We start from the raw sequence: 10825 nt of genomic DNA, 5'->3' as shown, positions 1-10825 counted from the left end.
CTTCAGCCAAACAAAAGGAAGGACGCAGATCCACCTGGGCGGCTCCTGGCAGCAGATGGTGGAGGATAAGGAGGAACGAGAACAGGAGGGAGGGAGGGAACTCCCAGCACTAGTGCTAAACTGCACTCTTGGTAGGTTAAGCAGAGGACATGGCCCAGTGCCTCCGCTCCTTGCTTCTTAGGCCAAGAGTTGGCTCCAGGCCTTGGGGCAGTTTTGCTATTATTTATATCTCAGAGGCGTGTGCCACCGGAGATGAACAAATCATGCATCTGATGCTCAAAAGAAGCGACAGCAGGAACAGACCCCATGTGCTTGCAGTCACAGGACTTAGAAGATGCATTAAGCGATTCCTTAATCAGGGGTCAGAGGCCACCAGTCCAAGTTATGAGAGCCTCCTGGCTGTTGCTGTGATCGCTGTGAGGAACAGGGGCACTGGTTGAAACCTAGCAAGGGTCAGAGGGGCTTGCTGAAGACAGCTGCATCCTTTGGGCTACGGGGTCACTGGAGGGAAGAGCTGTTGTGAAAAATAGAGAAGTGCAAATAGAATGAGCACACCATGCAGTGGATTGACCCTGTTGTTTATCCTGAATGTCTCTGCAGCTCTCAGTACCAACCATGATAACCTTTCGGAGGAGGTGTCACAGTTGTATGCTGCAGCTTTTGACTTTCCATTCTAGAATGGATCTTGGCTCTCTTGCAGGGTTCTGCTTTATCCCCTGCCCCCTGAGTTGTTTCACATCTACCTGACTCTGCTGAGTGAGCTTGTCTGAAGATTTAGAGGGAGTTGCCTTCAATAGGCAGCACAGAAACACCTGAAACTGCATTGTACTGCCAAAGGCCATTGGTCTATGCATCTCTGCATCATCAGCACTGCACCATCCTTGTTTAGGACTTTGTAGGACAGAACCAGTGCCTGGAAATGGACTGGAAGCCCCTGTCATTGCCGAGCCAAGCTGTGCATATGTCACTCTTTTTCTCTCACTCTCATCAATCAATCCTTTGGGTAGTTCATCACTAATACTGCTCTTCTATGAACTCCCACCAGTAACTTTGCAGGCATCTGTTGGGTATTGGTTTTTCTTTGCTTTAAAATCAGAGCCGCTGCAGGCACCCTGATAAATGGATTGAAACAGACTGCCTGATGTCACCCTCGCTACTGTACAGCGCTGGTATACATCTTCTCTTCTGAACATTTAAATGCTGCTGTCTGTCATGACGCCCTTCACTAAATCTCAGCGCACATCTCCTGCCACATGCCTAGCATGTGGTCTCCATTTTCTCTTTCCCTGCAGTGCGAGTAGCTCAGCATTGTTTCAGGAAGCTGTGCTCACCAATCCTGTAATGCAAGGACCAGAAAGCTCCATGTGGGACAAGGCGGACCAGACAAGATGCCTCCTGGGAGAGAAACAGAGAGAGAGAGAGCCAAGTTTGTGTCACTGAGCATGGCTCATTGCAAAATGCAAATCGGGAGTAAGGGCTTTGGATGGAGAACTTCTGACAGCCCGGGAGCCATTAGCAAACATGCTCCAGTTTGCTGGCCAGAGAAGCACACAGGACTTATTAGCCTCTTCCACAAGATCAGTGGAGCAGGAGGTGACAAGGCTGCACATTTGCCTGACCACAAGAAATAGGAATAGATTTCTAGGGAAAGCATTTATAGCTCTGACTGAACACAGGCTGCAATTCTATGCACACTTTTCTGGGAGTAAACACCATTGAACACAATGGGACTTACTTGTAAGTAAAGATGCATATGATTATACTGACAGTATGCCAAGAAGGCCACATTGTGCCATGATTACTGGAGTAAAAGACTGACCAAGGTCTGAGGCTTATGACTATGGGTATGCATGCAATAGCTGTGTCTGTGAGGCAGGGGCAATGTTCAGGATGGCCTCTGTCACACAGCAAGGCAGTTGTGGGCACCTACTATGGGGAAGCACATATAATTATGGCACTGCACCACAAACTCAGTTATCCATGTGTTGGCATTGCAGTGGATGCCTGCAAATAGTTCACCAAGGGCTGAACCTGCACAGATTTTCCCAGCCCTTCCGTCACAGCTCCTGTGCATCTCAGTGCTTGTGCAGTTCAGCTCCTAGATGTTCCCCAGGCAGCTCTGCTCAGTTTGTTAATGGCCAAAAGAACTCTGCGCCCTCTTCCAGCTGCATCAAAGAACCCATCAAGCTTGATTGCCAGGCACAAAAATGTCAGCCAGCTGCGAGGAGGGCGGCTGACCTTCAGGCATGTGTAGGATCAGCAAAAAAAAAGCAGCACCCGGTTTTTGCACAAGAAAGGCACACTGAGTAGAAACCAGCCCCACCCAAACAGGAATAACCCTTCCCATTCATTTTGGAGAGGATCTAAAAGCCAGTGGCGTGGTCCCTTAGAAAAATGAATGCTTTGCCTGGGCTTTAAGTCTTTTGAATCCATTATGGATTCATATGATAGAATCACAGAGTTTGAGGGGGTTATATAAGTGATGCAGGGAATCCAGAGCTAGAGGAGCATCTCCAGCAGATGGCTGTCTGGAGGGGGAGAGCCCACCTCTCATCCCAGGTCAGTTGTGGGGAACCTTTGTACCTCCAAATGCTGCTGAATTACCACTCCCATCATCCCCAGCAAGCACGGCCAATGTCCAGGGATGATGGGAGTTGTTGTTCAGCAACATTTAGAGGGCCAAAGGTTCTCCTTACCTGCCCTAGATAATTGGTTCCATAGTCATGAGGTTTCTTCTAAGGTTCAGTCAATGAGTTTGAGCAAACCACTCTTAGCCTCTGTTTCCTTAAGTGTCAGGAATCTAGTCGTTGCTGAGGGAGTACCGATGTACTGTATTTTTTGCACCATAACACTCACTTTTTTCCTCCTAGAAAGTAAGGGGAAATGTCTGTGCGTGTTATGGAGCGAATACCTACAGATGGCGGGGGGATCTGCTGCAGTCGTGAGCAGAGGATCCATGGTTCCCCTTCCTTCCCTCCTCCGTGGCTCGCTTTGCAACACCAAAGCGGGAGAAGAGCCGCTGAGTGGGGAGGAGAGAGGGACACAGAGCCTGCTTGCTTTAAAGGAGCAAAGCGGGAGAGGAGAGGAGCCGCTTACACGAGGCCGGAGCTGTTTTCTTCAGCGAGCCGGGGAGGAGGGAGAGAACAGCTCACTAAATAGCAGCAAAATTTTTTGCAAGCAGGCTCTCTGTCCCTCTCTCCTCCCCACTCAGCTGGCTAAATAGCAGCAAAGTTTTTCAGCGAGCCGGGGAGGAGGGAGAGAAGCAGAGCCTTTAAAGGAGCAAAGCGGGAGAGGAGAGGAGCCTTCTCCTCTTATACCCCTCTTCTGCATTATTAACAGCATCCTTCTCCACCCACCCCACATGTGTTCATTGTCCCTTGAGTGCTTTTCCTTCCCTCCCCACTTAAAACGTGGTTACAAAGCACGGATCCACATGGATCCTCAGGATTTTTGCATTGGGCTACCCCAAACTCACTGTCAGATCACATGTCTGTGGCCACAGCATGAACCACAAAAATCACACATCCGCTGTTTCGTTTAGAATAATTTTTTTCTTGTTTTCCTCCTCTAAAAACTATGTGCGTGTTATGGTCGGGTGTGTGTTATAGAGCGAAAAATATGGGTAGTTATTTTGTGATATGCACTTCTAGAATGGTGTGTTTCATGGAGTGTTTTTTTCTGATCATTCCAAAGCAAGGATCTGGAAGCTGAGTTTAGAATCATAGAATTGTAAAGGGAGAGTTATAAGGGATCCCAAGGGTCATCTAGTCCAACCCTCTGCAACGCAGGAATATCTGCTAAAGTATCCATGACAGATGGCCACCCAACCTCTGCTTAAAAACCTCCAATGAAGGAGAGTCCACCACCTTCTGAGGGAGACTGTTCCACCATCGATTAGCTCATACTGTCAGCAAGTTCTTCCTGATGTTTAGTCAGAATCTCCGTTCTTGTAACTTAAAGCCACTGGTTCCAGTCCTATCCTCCAGAGTAGGAGAAAACAAGCTTGCTGCATCTTCCATATGACAGCCCTTCAGATATTTGAAGGTGGCTATCAAGTCTCCTCTCAGTCTCCTCTTTTCCAGGCTAAACATATCCATCTCCTTGTAAGGCTTAGTTTCTAGACCCTTGATCATCTTGTTCACCCTCCTCTGCATACATTCCAGCTTGTCAACATCTTTCCTAAATTGTGGTGCCCAATCTGACCAACACAGAATAGAGCAGGACTATTACTTCCCTTTATCAGGACACTACTGTTGATGCAGCCTAGAACAGCATTAGCTTTTTTCTTTTGCTGCTGCATCACACTGTTGACTCTTGTTAAGCTTGTTGGTCCACTAAGACCCCTAGATCCTTTTCACATGTACTGCTAATAAGCAAGGTTCTCCAGATGTTGTTGAACTTCAATTTCCATCAGCCTCGACAGTCAGGATGGTGGGAATTGTAGTCCCATGACAACTGGAGGGCCACAGGTTCCCTATCCCTATCCTATAATTTGCCGTGTCTCTGTTTCAGTGTGGTTTTGTAAGCCGGTTCAGGCCTCTCAGTTACAGAGGGGAGAGGGAACTGAGGTAATTTTTTGTATAAAGAAAGAAAACAACATCAAGTTCACACCTTAAAAAAAATTCGGGTAGGGGATTTGGATGTTCAAAATAGCACCCCTTAGCTGTTCTCTTCCATTTATAAGCTCAGAAAAATAGTTATACACAATTTCCTGCCTGTTTGCTGGTGCTTGGGAAGCACTGCCTCCCTCTGAGCACTGGAAAGAAAGGAAGAGATGGGCTGGAACTACCAGGGTTAGGGAATCTGGCTGGCCTCAGGAGTGTTCGAAGTCACCTCAAAGCCATTCAGAGAGTAGCAACCTGGTGGGGTCACCTGGACTGTGACAGGGACAAGAACCAGTTTTCCTTTAAGCAAGGTTGATTGTCAGTTCTGTTTTGCTTCTGGAGCAGCTTAGTCCTCCTCCCCTACTGGAAAGCAAAAGCAGAAAACACATATTTCTTCCTCTGGTACCCAGGCCTCTATCTGCCTCCCTGAACTCTCTGTTTTTTCTCCCCATCCACTCTGTTGAGATGAAGATTATGAACTCTCCAACATACCAGGGGCTGGGCTCTCTCCCATTTTTCTTTTTGCTCTTCTTAATCTGTTAATGTAAAGCACCTTGTACATTTATGGTGCATTATGATGATGATAATAGCCTGCTTTTCGTTTAACTCATGACATTTCCTTGAGCCAGCCGGATTTTATTGCCAGACATTTTTCTTGGGTGTTTAGGCAGCATCTCGGGATCAGGGATATTGATCGCTGCTGTTCACTGCTTGCGTCGTGTTAATTAACCACTCTGGGAGCCTTTTTGGCTGAAGAGCTGGGTTAATAGGCTTTTAATAAATAAAAAAATAAACTCATTATGGTGAAATGAACAAAAGCACCATGACTTACCAGGAGGATTCTGTTTCAGCGCAGGAGGTTTTGAACAGAACACCCATTTTTCCAAGGCGCTTCCATGGAAGATTCTCCAACTACCAATCTCCTCACCTTGCCTTCACCAGGGTTGACCCAGCTATATTACCCCAATCCTACACCATTTGCTTCAGCTGACTAAATTTTTTCTGGTTTAATTCAAAGTGTAAGTTTTGCATTTAAAGCCCTAAACCACTGGGATCCAGATTACCTCAGGGACTCTCCTAAAGGACTTCCTGCAAGGTACCATTGACATCTGAGGCTTGGCTTCTGACCCCACCTTTGTGTGAGTTCAGATGGGCAGGTATCCCATGATAGGGCCTTTTTAGCGGTGGTGCCAAGAATGGTGGATTCCCTGCCTTCCTCTTGGAGGTCTATTGAGCCTCTTCTCTCTCTTACTTAGCCTTTTAGATGATAGTCTGGAAACGGTTTTGCTTTTGGCAAGCTTTTGCTTCTTGAGTTTTTTTGCAATTTGATGCAGCTGGATTTTTAAGCTGGTGTTTTGGACTTGCTTTTCTTGATTGCTCTTTTAAACTGTTTTGTTTGTTTGCATGATGATTGTTATTTATCATATTTAGTTTTATTGCTGTCTTGTAAGCCACTTTGTGTCTCCAGGGATAGAAAAGCAGGGTGAAAATAATAAAACAAACCACAGAGGCAAACTAGGTGAAGCTTAGGGGTGTCAAAACGTTTGGGGTTGTCTGCTCAGCCATTTGAAAGAAAGGAAGAAAAAGGAAGAAAGAGATTGCCTACTATTTTGGAGAAGATGCACAGAGACAGTTGAATGAGATCCACTGCATTACTAGACTCCCTCTGGAGAGTCTTCCAATTGCCATCTGTTGCATAGACGTACTTGTATGATGGAAGGGTGTGAAGAAATGTCTAACATTCAAAATGAAACCAACTGAAGGGTATCATGCTCCATTCAGTCTGTTATACTGCTGAGCATATCATAAGATACAAGTGGGAGGGGTTTTAATTTGCCTAGGAAAAATTCTGGCTTCATTGATGTGCTCTTGGTGGAACTAGTTGGCTTAAAGCCTGACCCACAACAGAATCAATGAAACCGATTCCACATTTCACAGCAACAATATATCAAAGGCAAAGGCATTTGCCTCACTGAATTCTTCTCCCCTTGATTCCGAGGAGGAGAAATGTCCGCTGGCAGCCAGAGCCTTAAGGAACTCAGATGCCTGGATCCATCTCAGGCACACAGGACTCAGCTTTGTCTGGATTTTCCTATTTCCAGAAGCAAAATCTCTCTTCTGCTTTTGTCTGAAGTCTCCTGCAGAGCACCCCATTTCTTTCCTGTCTCTTTCAAAGCAGCAGCTAACTCTGCTCACTCAGTAGGAACTGGATTGGGGCCAGCTGGAGAGGCGAACAGAACATGGTTCAGATAAAAAAATCTGCCCATCAGGTTTCACCTGCATACCAGAAGCTCAGTTTGACAAAACATGGTTACCTCTCAGCAGGACACCATTGCATTAATGGACCACCAGTGTGTATTTCTTAGTAAATTAGCAGGATGGTTTTAGCCAATTAACCTATCCATTACTCTATGAATGTGAATTACTCTATGAAACCTCAGAATTACTGCAAGGGTTCTTTCCACAACCTGCGAAAAGGAGGAATGAGTTTTCCTTTCCATTGCCAGAGCCAGCCTGACTACATGAGCAACCCAAGCAGTATCTTGGGGTGACAATACTTTTAGGGGCTCAATTACCCTGGTGCATCTGCACTTTCGTCGGAAGTAACCCTGGGAGCTATCTTAGGATGGGCTTTGTAGTAGGAGGCGCTAGCTCAGCCCATCTCAACTTTCGGCCCTCAGATGTTGTTGGACTTCTACAACAACATCTGGGGACTGAAGACTGAGAAAGGCCGTGCTGGCCTGATGGCAACTGACAAGGCTATGAGCGAGAGCAAAGGAGAGGCAAGCCACAGGTGTGGCTTCATTCATGTGTTCTTGGTGGAACAGGAGTGTGGCTAATGTTTCATTGTGTGAGGGGTGGTGGTGGTCCCTGCTCCCTTGAAAGAGGCTGCGGTGCGACCACTCTGAAATAAACTGTCCCTGGAACTCTTGGACTGGAGCAACTACCAACCAGTCACAAAGACCCCCTTCTTGGGGAAGGTGTTGAGGAGAGATGTGGTGGGGCAGCTGCAAGAATTCTTGGATGGACTCTGATTATTTAGATCTCTTTCCACCTGGGTTCAAGCCTGGCTATGGGACTGAGTTGTCCTCAGTCACCTGTGGGAAGATCTTCACAGAGAACAGGACAAGGGGGAGTGTGACTTTGCTCTTGCTTCTTGATATCTTTGTGGCTTTCCATACCATATAGACCAGGCTTCCTCAACCTCGGCCCTCCAGATGTTTTGAGACTACAATTCCCATCATCCCTGACCACTGGTCCTGCTAGCTAGGGATCATGGGAATTGTAGGCCAAAAACACCTGGAGGGCCGAGGTTGAGGAAGCCTGATATAGACCATGTCTCCAGGAGAGGCCATATAGGTGCAGGACTGGTGCCTCCACGCAGTGGTGCTCCCTGCCTGCAGAAGCATCCCAGGTGTGGAACTTGACTCAAGGGATGCTCTTAACAGTGGAAGACTATTGTCCCAGCTGTTTCCATCTTGACTGTGGTTGCTGCATGGCTGGAAGGGGAAACCATGCATTAGTGGGGTGTAGTGGTTAAGAGTGTTTGGCTAGTTCTGGGAAGCCTCAGGTTCAAACCACACCAAGCCATGAATCTCATAGCCTACCTCTCAAGGTTATTCTGAGGATAAAACAGAGGGGGAGAAGAAGAACCCAGTGTACCATTTGCGCTATTCAGAGGGTTATAAATAAATACTGCAAACAGACTTCCTTTACCTGCTTGTGGTTCTGGAACAGCATTGAGATGCCTGTCCCCTTGCTGATTCCCACAGAGTCCCTTTTTGCACAAGAGTTGCTTTGTCTTCAATATTTGCCAATAGCTGGAGAAACCAAGCAACCGCACCCCGCAGGAAATGTGAAGGGCGATGGCACAAGCCTCCCGGCACGTGAGCACAGCTTCTCGGCATCTCCTTTCGACTGCTGCGGAGGCTCCTGGGTCAGGGGGGTCCCTCTGCTATCTGTCTCCTTGATCAATAGAGACGGATGTGTGACAGGTACAGCTGACACGTTACTGTCGTGATTGAGCTGGGATTCTTCAAACAGCGCTGAACTGTGACACAAATTATACTTTTATGAGGCCTATTAGGCCATCTGGATGGATTTTAAAAAGCCTTAATTGAGATGGAGCAGGGGCTGCTTAAAGCAAAGAGGAATCTTGGTAGCATCAGCTCATTTATTATTGCCCTCAGCTCAACTATTCATGTTAAGTAATTGGAAAGAGCCGGGGGGGGGGAGAGGGGGCACATGATGCCTTTCCACCAGCTGGGGAGTGGGAATGAAGAAAGAAGCCAAAGCACACCTGCCTGACATACATTTGCTGGTTTCTTTTCATCCAAAATCACATCGGTGGGTAAAAAGGAATGGTCTCCATGCGTCCTGCACCCCTTCAGCTTAAATCGCTGGTTCACTTCTGTACTTTCTCGGAGACAGCAATGTGTTGATTAGAGGGATAGGAACAGCAAGGGAACTGCTCTGTTTATTAACTATATTTGCATCCTAGGAGCTCAAGCCAGTGTACATAGAATCATAGAACAGTGGAGTTGGAAGGGACCACAAGTGTAATCTAGTCCCACCAGCTGCAATGCAGCAATCTTTTGCCCGACATGGGTCTCAAACTCGCAGCCCTGAGATTCAGAGCCTCATGCTTACCGACTGAGCTATCCACAGGGATATAGTTCTCCCCTCCTTCCATTTCATCTTCACAATAACCCTGTGAGGTAGGTTAGGAGAAAGCTTCCAAAATGTTTGGACCCGGTGGTACATGGTTGATGGAGGACTCTGGGTGAGAGGCGAGGAAATGTCAGCATGCCAGGTTGAGAGGCTGGGAGGAGAAATGAAATATTCCAGTTGGGAGCTAGGAGGGGCTACTACCTTCTATGGATGGCAAGGGATAAGAATTACCCTTCAGAGAGGACTCCACATTCTATTTCTTTCCTTTTTTGTAGCTATTTTATTACCGTAGTATGAAAAACTTTAATAAAAATCTTACTACCGACAAAACTTTTGGACCCAGGTAGGTAGGTAGGTAGGATGGGACGCGGGTGGCGCTGTGGGTTAAACCACAGAACCTAGGACTTGCCGATCAGAAGGTCGGTGGTTCGAATCCCCGTGACGGGGTGAGCTCCTGTTGCTCAGTCCCTGCTCCTGCTAACCTAGCAGTTTGAAAGTACGTCAAAGTGCAAGTAGATAAATAGGTACCGCTCTGGCGGGAAGGTAAATGGCGTTTCCATGCGCTGCTCTGGTTTGCCAGAAGTGGCTTAGTCATGCTGGCCACATGACCCGGAAGTTGTACACCGGCTCCCTCGGCCAATAAAGCAATATGAGTGCCGCAACCCCAGAGTCGGTCACGACTGGACCTAATGGTCAGGGGTCCCTTTACCTTTACCTTTACCTTTACCTTAGGTAGGATCTAGCAGAACAGAATTATACAAATGTCTAGAACTGGGATGATGTGTGGCCCTCTAGCTGTTGTTGTTAGACTCCAGCCAGCATGGCCAATGGTCAGGGATGGGTATTGTGGTCCACCAATATCTGCAGGTCACCATGTTGACTATCCCACCTCTCGAAGGAGATCCATTAATTCTCATAGGTTGATGAGTTCATGCCCATCCACTGCTATGGGTCTCTTTAGAGCTTTGATGGTCCTGAAATATATTTTCCCTGCTGAAGTTTGCATTAGGCTGAATCATCTCCCAGTTGTGGCATTGACAAGCCCTCCTACCCACATAAGAAACTACACCTCCCTCCCTTCTACCTCTCCGAGAAAGAGAAGAGTTGGCACAGAGAGATGCTGTTGCGTTCTTCAATCACCCTCGCATATGTCATCCATGAAGCTAGAGAGGGTTGCATCAGAAGAGACGGCTTCTAGCAACAGGTGCCTCCTCCTGCATATTGCTTAGTGAAAGGCATGCACCATTATGGACTATTTATCTCCTAGGAAGCAGAAGCAAGCACACTGTTTTTCTTTATATGGATGAGTAAAATGTTGGAAGTGAAACAAAGAAATATGAAAACAGACTCCTAGCAATTGCAGAGCACTTTGCACATGGTAGAATGCTACACAATTAATCATAAACCTATATCATGGAAGTGGCCTTAATTCCTAATTGGAATATTCCCCCCCCCCCAGCGGTGTTAGTTGTGTCAGTTATGTTGTCTGTATTATTATCAACAATCATTTTATGAAAGGAGAATGTTAATAACATAATTATCACTGCCTG

The 10825-nt window shown here is 46.9% G+C and overlaps 1 long non-coding RNA gene across 2 annotated transcripts; it reads right to left on the bottom strand.

The window, feature by feature from the left end:
- Positions 1–402: 402 nt before the first annotated feature.
- Positions 403–2810, bottom strand: LOC308462808. 2 transcript variants are annotated; one of them, XR_013979367.1, is made up of 3 exons: positions 2605–2810; positions 1332–1395; positions 403–514 (listed from the first exon to the last, which is right to left on the bottom strand). It is a non-coding gene; the product is annotated as an uncharacterized lncRNA (long non-coding RNA). The 2 variants fall into 2 exon arrangements; XR_013979368.1 differs by having other exon boundaries at positions 2697–2810.
- Positions 2811–10825: the final 8015 nt, after the last annotated feature.

The sequence above is a fragment of the Podarcis pityusensis genome, assembly GCF_964106645.2.
Source record: "Podarcis pityusensis genome assembly, chromosome: 1".
Taxonomy (NCBI): domain Eukaryota; kingdom Metazoa; phylum Chordata; class Lepidosauria; order Squamata; family Lacertidae; genus Podarcis; species Podarcis pityusensis.
The sequence above is the reverse complement of the archived record's forward strand: the minus strand, read 5'-3'. Positions and strand labels throughout refer to the sequence as shown.